Source organism: Octopus bimaculoides, chromosome 21 (genome assembly GCF_046866305.1).
Source record: "Octopus bimaculoides isolate indiv1 chromosome 21, ASM4686630v1, whole genome shotgun sequence".
Taxonomy (NCBI): Eukaryota; Metazoa; Mollusca; class Cephalopoda; order Octopoda; family Octopodidae; genus Octopus; species Octopus bimaculoides.
The window spans coordinates 8,188,153-8,200,237 of NC_142948.1; the positions used below are offsets into that span (position 1 = coordinate 8,188,153).

The window sequence follows — 12,085 nt, forward strand, 5'->3', positions numbered from 1 at the left end:
ATGTGCCCCCCTCCCCTCTCTCCCTCTCATACGTATGTGCACATACATACGCATACCCATACAATATTTACAAATACATATACGTACATAGATTTTGATATGCCTTCCCTGTCTCTCTCTCTCTCCCTCTCTCTGTGTCTCTCACCCTTTCTCTGTGTCTCTCTCCCTCTCTGCGTTTCTCTCCCTCTCTGTGTCTCTTGCCCCCACTCTCTGTCTCTCTCTCCCATTCTCTGTGTGTCTCTCTCCCACTCTCTGTGTGTCTCTCTCCCCCTCTGTGTCTCTCTCCCTCTTTGTGTCTCTCTCCCCCTCTCTGTGTCTCTCTTCCTCTCTCTCTGTCTCTCTCCCCTCTCTGTCCCTCTTCCCTCCTCTCCCACACATGCATCCAGATATACTTATCTCTCTTTCTCCCCCTCCGTCTCTACCTTTTCCCCTATATATATATATATATATATATATATATATATATATATATATATATATACACACATACACTAACATGCATATCTTAACATGCTCTTCCTCTCTGATGTTCATGCACGCACAGACACACACACATGCACATGACCATTTTATGTTACTGTATTTAGATGACATGGTAATGTCTTTCCAACTGTTTGATTTCCAGATCAGTTTCATTTTGCTACATCCTTGCTTCTCTAATGTTAACACAAATACCAGACTCCTCCTGCAGGATAAGGATTATAGGAAAGTCCGAGGATTATGTCAACGGAGTAAATCCCAGCCTGTCATTGCTGTTGCAAGATCACATGTCTTTTTTCCAGTCTTGGCTCACACACACACACATGTATGTATGTGTATATGCATATATTTCTATGACTATATACATATGTGTATGTATATATGTATATATTTATGTCTACATGTATATATGTATATGTATATATTTGTATAAATATAAACATGTATGTATGCATATATTTGTATAAATTTGTATAAATACATACGTGTATGTATATATGTATATATTTCTATAAATACATACATGTGTGTATGTATGTATATATTTGTATAAATATATTCATATGTGTGTGCATATGTGTGTGTATGTATGTCGGTATTTATATAAATATATTCATGTATGTGTATATATATATATATATATATATGTGTATGTATGTGTATGTATATATGTGTATCTGTATGTGTATGTATATGTATGTATGTATATGTATGTATGTATATATATATATATATATATATATATATATATATATATATATATATATATATAAATATATTCATATATGTATATTTGTATATATATATATATATATATATATATATATATATATATATATATATATATATATATATATAATATATTCATATAGGCGTAGGAGTGGCTGTGTGGTAAGTAGCTTGCTTACCAACCACATGGTTCCGGGTTCAGTCCCACTACGTGGCACCTTGGGCAAGTGTCTTCTACTATAGCCTCGGGCCGACCAAAGCCTTGTGAGTGGATTTGGTAGACGGAAACTGAAAGAAGTCCGTCGTATATATGTGTATATATGTATGTGTGTGTATATGTTTGCGTGTCTGTGTTTGTCCCCCCAACATCGCTTGACAACCGATTCTGGTGTGTTTACGTCCCCGTAACTTAGCGGTTCGGCAAAAGAGACGATAGAATAAGTACTAGGCTTACAAAGAATAAGTCCTGGGGTCGATTTGCTCGACTAAAGGTGGTGCTCCAGCATGGCCACAGTCAAATGACTGAAACAAGTAAAAGAGTAAAAGAGTATATATGTATATTTCTATATATATATATATATATATATATATATATATATATATAAAATATATTCATGTATGTATATATTTATATATTTGTCTAAATATATACATGTATATATTTATGTATATAAATAAATAGATGTACATATATCAACATCTTTCTTTAACGTCTGCCTTCCATGCTGGCATTGGTTGGATGGTTCGATAGGGGCTGGCCAGGCAGAAGCATGCACCACGCTCCTGTGTCTGTTTGTATGGCTGGATGCCCTTCCTAACACCAACCACTGTGCACATATGAATATGCACAGTGTGTGTGCATGTATATGCATGAAACTGTATGTACCTGTATTTGTGCATGTATGTAAATACATGTGTGCGTACATTGATGTGTATGTATCTATGTCGCTATATGTATAGAGAAGCAAGTCGAAACAACAGAGACAAAACACATTTTCCTTTTCTAAAACAACCTGACATTTTTTTGCCCAAGAAATCAGAAAACTGAACGTGCATGTCTTATTGTTTGTTATGCTCATGTATGCATGCATGCATGCACAGACACACACAAACAAACACACATTACATGCACAGACTCATGCAGAAATTTTTATATATTGGTGCTGTGTGGTAAGAAGATTGGCTTCCGATTACATTGTTCTGGTTTTAGTCCCACTCTGTGGCACTTTGGGCAAGTGTCTTCTGCTATAGCCTTAGGCTGATCAAATCCTTGAGAATGGATTTGGTAGACAGAAATGGAAAGAAAACTATCATGTATGTCTATATATATATATATATATGTATATTTTTTTTAAATTTGTTTTAGTCATTTGACTGTGGCCAACAAATTGACTTCAGAACTTATTCTTTGTAAGCCTAGTACTTATCCTATTGGTCACTTTTGCCGACATAAACACACCAACATCGGTTGTCAAGCAATGGTGGTGGTGGTGGGACAAACACAAACACATGCATATATCATCATCATCATCATCATCATTGTTGTTTAACGTCCGCTTTCCATGCTAGCATGGGTTGGACGATTTGACTGAGGACTGGTGAAACCAGATGGCTACACCAGGCTCCAATCTGATTTGGCAATATATATATATATATATATATATATATATGATGAGCTTCTTTCAGTTTCTGTCTACTAAATCCACTTACAAGGCTTTGGTTGGCCAGAAGGTAGAGTAGAAGACACTTGCCCGAGGTGCCAAACAGTGGGACTGAACCCGGAACTATGTGGTTGGGAAGCAAGCTTCTTACTGCATGGCCTGCACCTATATATATATATATATATATATATATATATATATATATAATGAGAGTCTGTGTTTGTCCTTGACAACCAGTGTTGGTGTGTTTACAACCCCATGACTTAGCAGTTCAAAGAAACAGGCTGATAGAATAAATACCAAGTTTTAAAAAAAAATAATGGGCATCAGTTCATTCAAGTAAAACTTCTTCAAGGCACTGCCCCAGCATGGCCACAGTCTAATGACTGAAACAAGTAAAAAGATAAAAGATACACACACACACACACACACACACACACACACACACACACACAGTCTCCAAGAACTCATTATTGTTGACTTGATTGTATTTCTATAATTAATTTAACCATTCCTTGTTATTTGTAATGGTTCCCCGCCTTATGCACTCTTTCTGTCTGTCTGTCTCTTCTCTCTCTTTTTTTTACGTAGTTTTGTTGACTTTTAGGATAAGTATTGTGGTCATGGTGATGATGATGTTGATTGTGTTGGTGTTGTTGATGATGGCGATGAAGATGAGGATGATGAGGTGGGTATGTCGATGGTGACATCAATGCTGATGATGATGTTAGTGAGAATGTCAATGATGACAATTGCAGTGATGATGATGATGATGATGATGGTAATGATGATGATGATGATGATGGTGATAATGATATTAATGATGATGATGATGATGGCAATGGTGATGATGATGATAGCAGTAATAATGATGATGATAGTGATGATGATAGCAGTGATGGTGATGATGATGATGATGATAGTAATTATGGTGATGATGATAGTGATGACGATGATGATGATAGTGATGATGATAGCAGTGGTAGTGGTGATGCTGATGAGGATGATAGCGATGTTGATGATGATGATGATAGTTAAGCTGATGAAGACGGCGATGATGATGATAGCAATGATGATAATGGCGATCATGATAATGACTATAATGATGAAAATAACGATGATGATAACGGTAATGATCTTGATGACGATGATGACGACGATGATGACGATGATTAACGGTGATAACATTTCCTAACAAAGTCAAGCTATCTGTTTGCCCTGTTCTTTTGCGTTTGTTGCTATTTTTGCGTTGCTTTTTGCTTTTCCCCGAATATCGGAAAGAATGGATCAATAAGAACCGTTGAATTCTTCAGATGGAATGGAATTGGTATGGAATGGTATGGATGAAGCCATTTTGTAATGCAGCAGCAACTTCCAAAACTAAAAAAGAAACCAACAAAAAAACCCAAAACAAACAAACAAAGAAAAAAAGCCAAAACAAACAAACAAACAATCCAAAATAAACAAAAAAGCAAAGCAAAAATAAATAAATAAAAAAAGGTGAAATTGCAAAAATATAACATAAAATAAAAAAAAAAAGACAAAAGAAAACAAGAAAAACCTAAGCTAAATCAAAACGAACATTGGTTGGGGAATTAAGTAACCTAACGCTATTTTTCTTTGTAAATCTCTTTTGTTTGTTCTTTATTTCTCTCTATTTTCGGTTTTTCTTTCTCCATTTTTTTTCTTTCTTTCATTTCTTTCTTTTTCCCTTTCGTTCTTTCTCTCTCGTTCTCTCTTTCATTCTTTCTTTCTTTCTTTCTCTCTTTTCTTTTCTCTCTTTCATTCTTACTTTCATTCTTTCTTTCCCTCTTTCTTTCTTTCTTTCTTTTCCTTTTTCATTCTTGTTCTTTCTTTCTTTCTTTTTTTCTTTCTTTTCCTTTTCCTCTTTCATTCTTGTTCTTTCTTTCATTCATTCTTTCTTTCTTTTCTTTTTTCTTTTTTCTCTTTCATTCTTGTTCTTTATTTCATTCTTTCTCTCTATCATTCTTTCTTTCTTTCTTTCTTTCTTTCTTTCTTTCTTTCTTTCTTTCTTTCTCTCTCTCTCTCTCTCTCTTTTTTTTCTCTCTCTCTCTCTTTTTTTTCTCTCTCTCTCTCTCTCTCTCTCATTCTTTCTATCTCTCTCTTTCCTTCTCTTTCATTCCTACTTTTCTTTCTTTATATCATTGTTTTTGTTTCCCTTTCTTCTTCTTCTTCTTCTCCTTCTCCTCCTCCTCCTCCTTCTCCTTCCAAAGCCAGGTTGTTGGATCAGATCTCCCATATAAATAGCTCCTTACCGCTGCTGCTGCTGCATTAGATAGATAAGCATTATATAAAAAAAGATGGGATTGTGGGGTAGGAAGGGATGGGCCAGGACAGGTCGGAAGAGTAGAGGACAAGACAGGTCAGGAGTGGACAGAAGACTGGACTAGTATGGACAGGAGCTGGCGAAGGGGGAGTGGAGTGGAGTGGAGTGGGGATGGTGGTGGTGGTGGCAGTGGTGGCATTGTGGAGATGACAAGCTGCTTCTCTCCAGATCTAATCTCATTTCAGAAGACCAGTTTTGGTGGTGTGGTCACTGGCGGTAGTGGTGTGGATGGGTGGTTGATGAAATAATCTTTAAGCATGATGGTGGTGGTCATCATCGGAGTGATTGTGGAGGTGGTGGTGGGAGTGATGAAGGAAGGTTAGGAGAACGAGCCTGTTGCTGGTGGTGGAGGTGCTAGTGGCTGTGGTGGTGGTGGGTGCAATAAGGATGATGGTGTGAGCGAAGGTGAGGAGGATGAATTTGTTGTGGTGGTGGTGATGGAGGAGGCTGAGGAAGGGGAGTGTCAATGGAGGACAATGATGATGGTGGTGGTGGTGGAGGAGGAATCAGAGTCAGTGGAGGACGATGATGGTGGACGTGGAGGAGGAGTGTTAGTGGAGGACAATGATGATGGTGGTGGAGGTGTCAGTGTGAATGATGATGGTGGAGGTGGAGGAGGAGTGTCAGTGGAGGACAATGATGATGGTGGTGGAGGTGTCAGTGTGAATGATGATGGTGGACGTGGAGGAGGAGTGTTAGTGGAGGACAATGATGATGGTGGTGGAGGTGTCAGTGTGAATGATGATGGTGGACGTGGAGGAGGAGTGTCAGTGGAGGACAATGATGATGGTGGTGGAGGTGTTGGTGGGAATGATGAATGGTGGTAGTGGAGGAGGAGGAGTGTTAGTGGAGGACAGCGATGATGGTGGTGGTGATGGTGGTGGTGGTGGAGGAGGTGTCAGTGGAGATGACAGTGGAAGTGTCAGTGGGAAAAATGATGGTGGTGGCGATGGTGAGGATGATGATGATGATGGTGGCAGTGGTGGTAGCGATGGTGGTGGCGGTGGGGACAGTGGTGAAAGCGAGGAAGAAATATCTACTAGTGTTGGTGGTGATGATGATGATGATGATGATGATCAATCATTGTAACGAGGGCTCTAGTGATAGTGATTGTGGTGGTTGCAATGGTGTTAGGAATTATGATGATGATGATAATGGTTGTTGTTGTTGTTGCTGCTTTTCAGCTTTGACCCTTTACCAAGATTTCTCTGTCATAAGTAATGCTTATTTATTCACATTGTTTTCAAATAATCATACATTATCTCATAGCTTCAAGGCTTCAATGAGCTGATTGTTTATTTTTAGAATGACATTGCAGGGTAGGTGTGAGAGGCTGGATCTGGTTGCTTTAACCCTTTTGATACCACCCACCTGGTAGATGGAAATTGAAAGAAGCCCTTCATACATACATATATACATACATACACACACATGCGTGCTCACACATACATACATACATACATACATATATACACACATATATACATACACATGTGTGTGTCTCTTTGTGTTTGTGTCCCATCACCACTTGATAACTGATGTTGGTTTGTTAACATCCCTACAACTTAGCAGTTTGGCAAAAGAGATGGGTGGAATAAATACCAGGCTAACAATATATATATATATATATATATATATATATATATATATATATATATATATATATATATATATATATATATATGTACATATATATATATATATATATTAGTACAGGGGTTGAATCATTGGACTAAAAATTCTGTAAAGTGGTGCTCCAGCATGGCCACAATCGAATGACTGAAACAAGGATCAAGCAAGATGCTCCATGGTATAAAACCTTGAAGCATGTGATTGAGAACTGAATTTCTTAGTCATGTGATTAAACATAAATATGTTGTTAGTTTAGGAAGCTTTTCTCCTTTTCTTATTTTGGTGGCACTGGTGGTGAGGGTGGCACAGGTGGTTGCTTCAGATCTCTTGAAGGGGGGAAAGTGAGCTAATATTTCGGTGTTCATTTTAATGTTTATGTGACATTTTCTACTTCAGCATTTTCGGTTGATGGGTGGGTGGGCAAAGTTGGGTTGGTGTGGTGGTGGTGGTGGTGGTGGTGGTGGTGGTGGTGGTGGTGGTGGTGGTGGTGGTTATGGTGGTGGTGGTGGTGGTGGTGGTGGGAGGTGCAACTTTAGTAAAAATAAGAAAAAAAAAATGGAAGAAAATAAATAATAATTAATAAAATACATAATTAAACAAAAATCTGAATATTCCAAACCAAAAATTATCATTCTTTTCATTTTCAAAAAAAAAAAAAAAAAAAAATTCCAAAACTAGAAACGAAAGATTTTTACTGCAAAACAAGACTATTTTAAAGTTTTGGAATTGAATATGCTTAAATTGAAAAACTGGAAAAAAATGATAATAATAATAATAATAATAATAATGTTTTACTTTGTATAATTAAAAAAAAAAAATTATTTGTTATTGATTTTTGTTATTTGTGTTATATTGCATTATGTTTGTGCTTGTGTGTATGTGCACATTTTAAAATTTGAATATTTTGTATTATTTGTCTAAACTAAAGCAGATATCACAAAGAACTAACTCTTGCAATGAAATCTCGTCATTGTGAATGACATTTCTCTACAGAATATGGCAGATATTCTTTCTGGATTGTATTTTATTTTTGTTTATATCCACCATTTTGATTATTATTATGGTGGTTTATGCTTATTTGGGATTATCATGTGAGGAAGAAGAGAAAGAGGTTAATTTATTGTGATTCACCATCGTCTTTACAAGAATAGGTGTGTGTGTGTGTGTGTGTGTGTGTGTGTGTGTGTGTGTGCTGGTGTCTTAAAACATACATACATATATATGTACAAACAACTCTCACACACTCATATGTAAACATGCATACACAACACACACACACACATATGGATATATATTGTTATATGTTGTGTGGGGGTATGTTTGCTTATATAGGTATGTATGTATACATATACACGGATATGTATGTATATAAATAATCCTTCTCGTTGCCAATTTTGGATTTGTTTTTCTACGTGCACACTTATAGTCATATTTAGGAATATTTGTATGCATATAGATGTGTGTGTATATATGTGTGTGTGTGTGTGTGTATCATCGTCATTGTAGTTACATAGGTTTTTCTATGATCACATGAGTCAGATAGGTCTTATCTTTCCATGTATTGTGGATTGTTGTCATCTGTCTCACAAAGTTCAGCTTCATGAGATCAATCTTCGCCACCATTTCCCATGTGTTCCTCTTCTGCAGGTTTCTTCGTTTTAGGTCACATGGCATTGCTGTACCCTGCTGTTATCTTCCATACACATCACATCTTTGTACTCATAGAGTTTTGTCTTTTCCCTACTCCATCACTTTCCTCGTATACCCAATCTTTTTCTCTCAGTTCATTTCTGTTTCCAAATTCATACACATTAACATGTTAACTGTCACATGTACCACTGGTGGTTCATCGCAAACTTCACACAGATGCCATATGCATTACCAGTGGCACATTTCCATAATTTGAGAAAATATTTTCTTCTGTATCTTTGACATGGTTTCAAGAATATTTAAATAACATGAGTACTAAGTTTTTAAGTTTAATTATGAAATATTGTAAAAATGCAAAAAAAAAAAATATTTTGTTGTAATTAAATAAATATGTGACCAGAAGTATGTGGTAAGCGGGTTAATATTACACATCCAGATGAGCCTGTCTGTATCATTTCGTTTAATTCTTTACCATGTCTTCTGCATTTAGTACCCATAATTTAACTCTTATGCAACATGGACAATCTTTCCTTAACATGGAAAGATGAAATCCCTTTGTTGTCAGCAGAAGTAGAGATCTCTTTAAACTTTGCCACCTGTCCCTACTTGGCTATTCCCTCTGGTTTGAGGGCATGTCAAACCATCTAACCCATGCCAGCATGAAAAACAGATGTTAACCCTTTAGCATTTATATGGATTGTATCTAGTCCAATTATTCTTCTTGTTTTATGTTCAAACTGGCCAGATCCAGTATTGAGGTGGGGTAGCTGGGTGCCAGTTGACGAGAGGTTAAAAGAATAATAGGGGGACAGAGATAGGCGTCTTGCTGTAGAAGATATACAAGGATACTCCTTTTGGAAAAGAAGGGAGAGAAAGAGAGACTTAGAGAGAGAGAGACAGAGATAGTGAGAGAGAGATGGTGGTGGATATATGTCAGGAATTGTATGATTCTTGTCCTCTAATGGTTTCTCGACATCTTCGTGGATGACGTTTTTGGGTCAGAAGGGATTTGATTTGAATTGTCAAACAGAAAACTAAGAGAACAATTTTGTACCTTAAGACCTCAGGCAGCAAGCTAGCATAATCCATTAGCACATCAGTGAAAACGCTTAGTGGCATTTTTAAAATCTTTATGTTGTGAGTTCAAATTCTGCTGAGGTTGATTTTTGCCGTTCTTCCTTTTGGGGTTAATGAAATAAGTACCAGTTGATCACTGGTGTTCCTGTAATTGACTTAACCTCGCCCTTGAAATTACAGGCCTTATTCCAGAATTTGAAATCTTCATCATGATTATTATTATCATCATCATCATTTTTCTTTGCCTATTTATTTATTCATTTATTTAGAGCCAAGAGGGCATTTGGTCTTTTGTTTTGTTTGATATTTTGTAATTCAATTAAATATGAAAATTTTTCTCAAAATATACAATTCTGATTTTGTGGGAAACGAAACAATGAGACACGCACACACGCTCACACACATTTATACATGCTTGTATACGCGAGCTCATACACATACATGCCAGCACTTAAACATTTATACACACACACACACACACACACATGCATGCTTATACTCACACACTGCTACCACACACGCACACTTGCACACAAAACTTAACGCCTTTTTGGAGACTTGCAGGTTTTGTTAGTTTTTAACAATTAAATTACTTGCATTACTCAAATCTCTCTACCATTTTAGATTGTAATTCATTCAAACTGGCCTTCCTTCCTTCCTTCCTTCTTGTCTTCCATCTCGTTCCTTTGCACAAATCACAAAAATAAAAAAAATAAAAAAATAAAAAAAAGACGAATGCAACAAAAATCAAAAACAAAAACTAGCCCATCGAGAAACACAAAAACAACAAAATCACAATAACAAAACAATAAGAACCATCCCTTGTGCACCCTGGCCCTACAGATAAAATGTATAAATATACAATAAATTGAAATACAATGGAAGAATGAAATTAAATATTATTAAATATAAAAAAAAAAACCCCAAAATTGTTAAGAATAAAATAAATTCTGATGTTAAGACAACAAGCATGAACAAAATAAAAAGACAAATGAAACCCCTAAAAATCAAAGAAAAGTTCATTTTTTAAATATATTATGTATTTGTATGTGTGTAATATATGTATATGGTTGTTTGTTATTTTTTTTTTTTTGTGTGTTTTCTTTTAGATTTCTTCTCATTTCGGTGGGGGCTATTTTCTTCTTTCCATCTAATTGCTATCTGAATTTCATGAATTTTGAACAAGACTTTTGCAAGTTTTTTGTTAAAAAAAAAAAAATAAATGAAAAACAAAAAAATATAGTCTTGAGATGTTTTCAAGTGATTAATGAATTTTTCTCAATATGAAAGACAACAGCCGATATCATACACACACACACACACACACACACACACACACACACACACACACACACACACACACACACACACACACACACATGCAGAGAGAAAAAATAAGCCAAACAAAAATAATAAAAAACATGAAGAATTTTAAAAAATAAAAAAAATTTTTTGAAATTATAAAAATGAACTAAAAAAGAGCAGTAATAAAAATAAAAACAAACAAACCTGTTCATGTTTGAATTTATTTCTTAAAGGATTTATGGCAAGTTAAAGTAATTCTAGAAAATGTGTGCGTGTATTTATGTTTGTGTGTGTGTGTATATGTAGGTGTCTGTGAGTACGTGTATGGGTATGTTTGTGTGTGTGTGTGTGTGTGTGTGAGAGAGTATTTAATACATCGTACGATTCCTACAATGGTGCAAAAGCTATAAATTTTAAATTTAAACGCTAATATTTTCCATTTTGGAAAACGACCTCTGCCATTTATTGGGAAATATGTCTTCGAGGCTTGTATGTTATGTTTATTAATAGAGTTGTCGAGCCAAAGAGGTTAGCATGCCGACAACAACACCGAACGTGGTTGAGACAGGCGGTAGGTGGGGTTGGAGGCTTTTGTGGGGGGCGATGGCGTCGGTGGAAGAAGAAGAAGGAGAAGAAGAAGAAGAAGCCAAACAAACTTACCTAAAACCCAAGCTGAATAATGGCCATCCTGAGCAGATGTTGGCGGCAAGATGGATGAGGTGGATATTTCAGATGGATGAATAAATGGCCAAGTTACTAATTGGTCATTCTCTGTGTGTGTAGTTACAGCTTAGAAGTCTATTTCAAGTCATATATATATATTTCACCAACATGTGTGTGTGTATATATATATATATATATATATGTATATATATATATATATATATATATATATATATATATATATATATATATACACACACACACACACACACACACACACACACACACACACACACACACACACATATACACTCACACCACACAATCACATAAATGTCTATACATATGTCTGTGTTTGTTTGTTTGTTTGTTTGTGTGTGTGTGTATATATATATATATATATATATATATATATATATATATATATATATATATCTTCCAACGTGTATGTGTGTGTATACACACACACAGATACACATAGATGTATATATATATATATATATATATATATATATACACACACACAGGTACAGACACGTGT

General features: G+C 35.7%; 1 protein-coding gene across 4 annotated transcripts in view; it reads left to right on the forward strand.

Moving 5' to 3' along the window:
• The window catches only part of LOC106880926 (mitogen-activated protein kinase kinase kinase 7-like), a 427,548-nt gene that overhangs the window by 36,107 nt on the left and 379,356 nt on the right, over positions 1 to 12,085 (forward strand). The window lies entirely within an intron of this gene.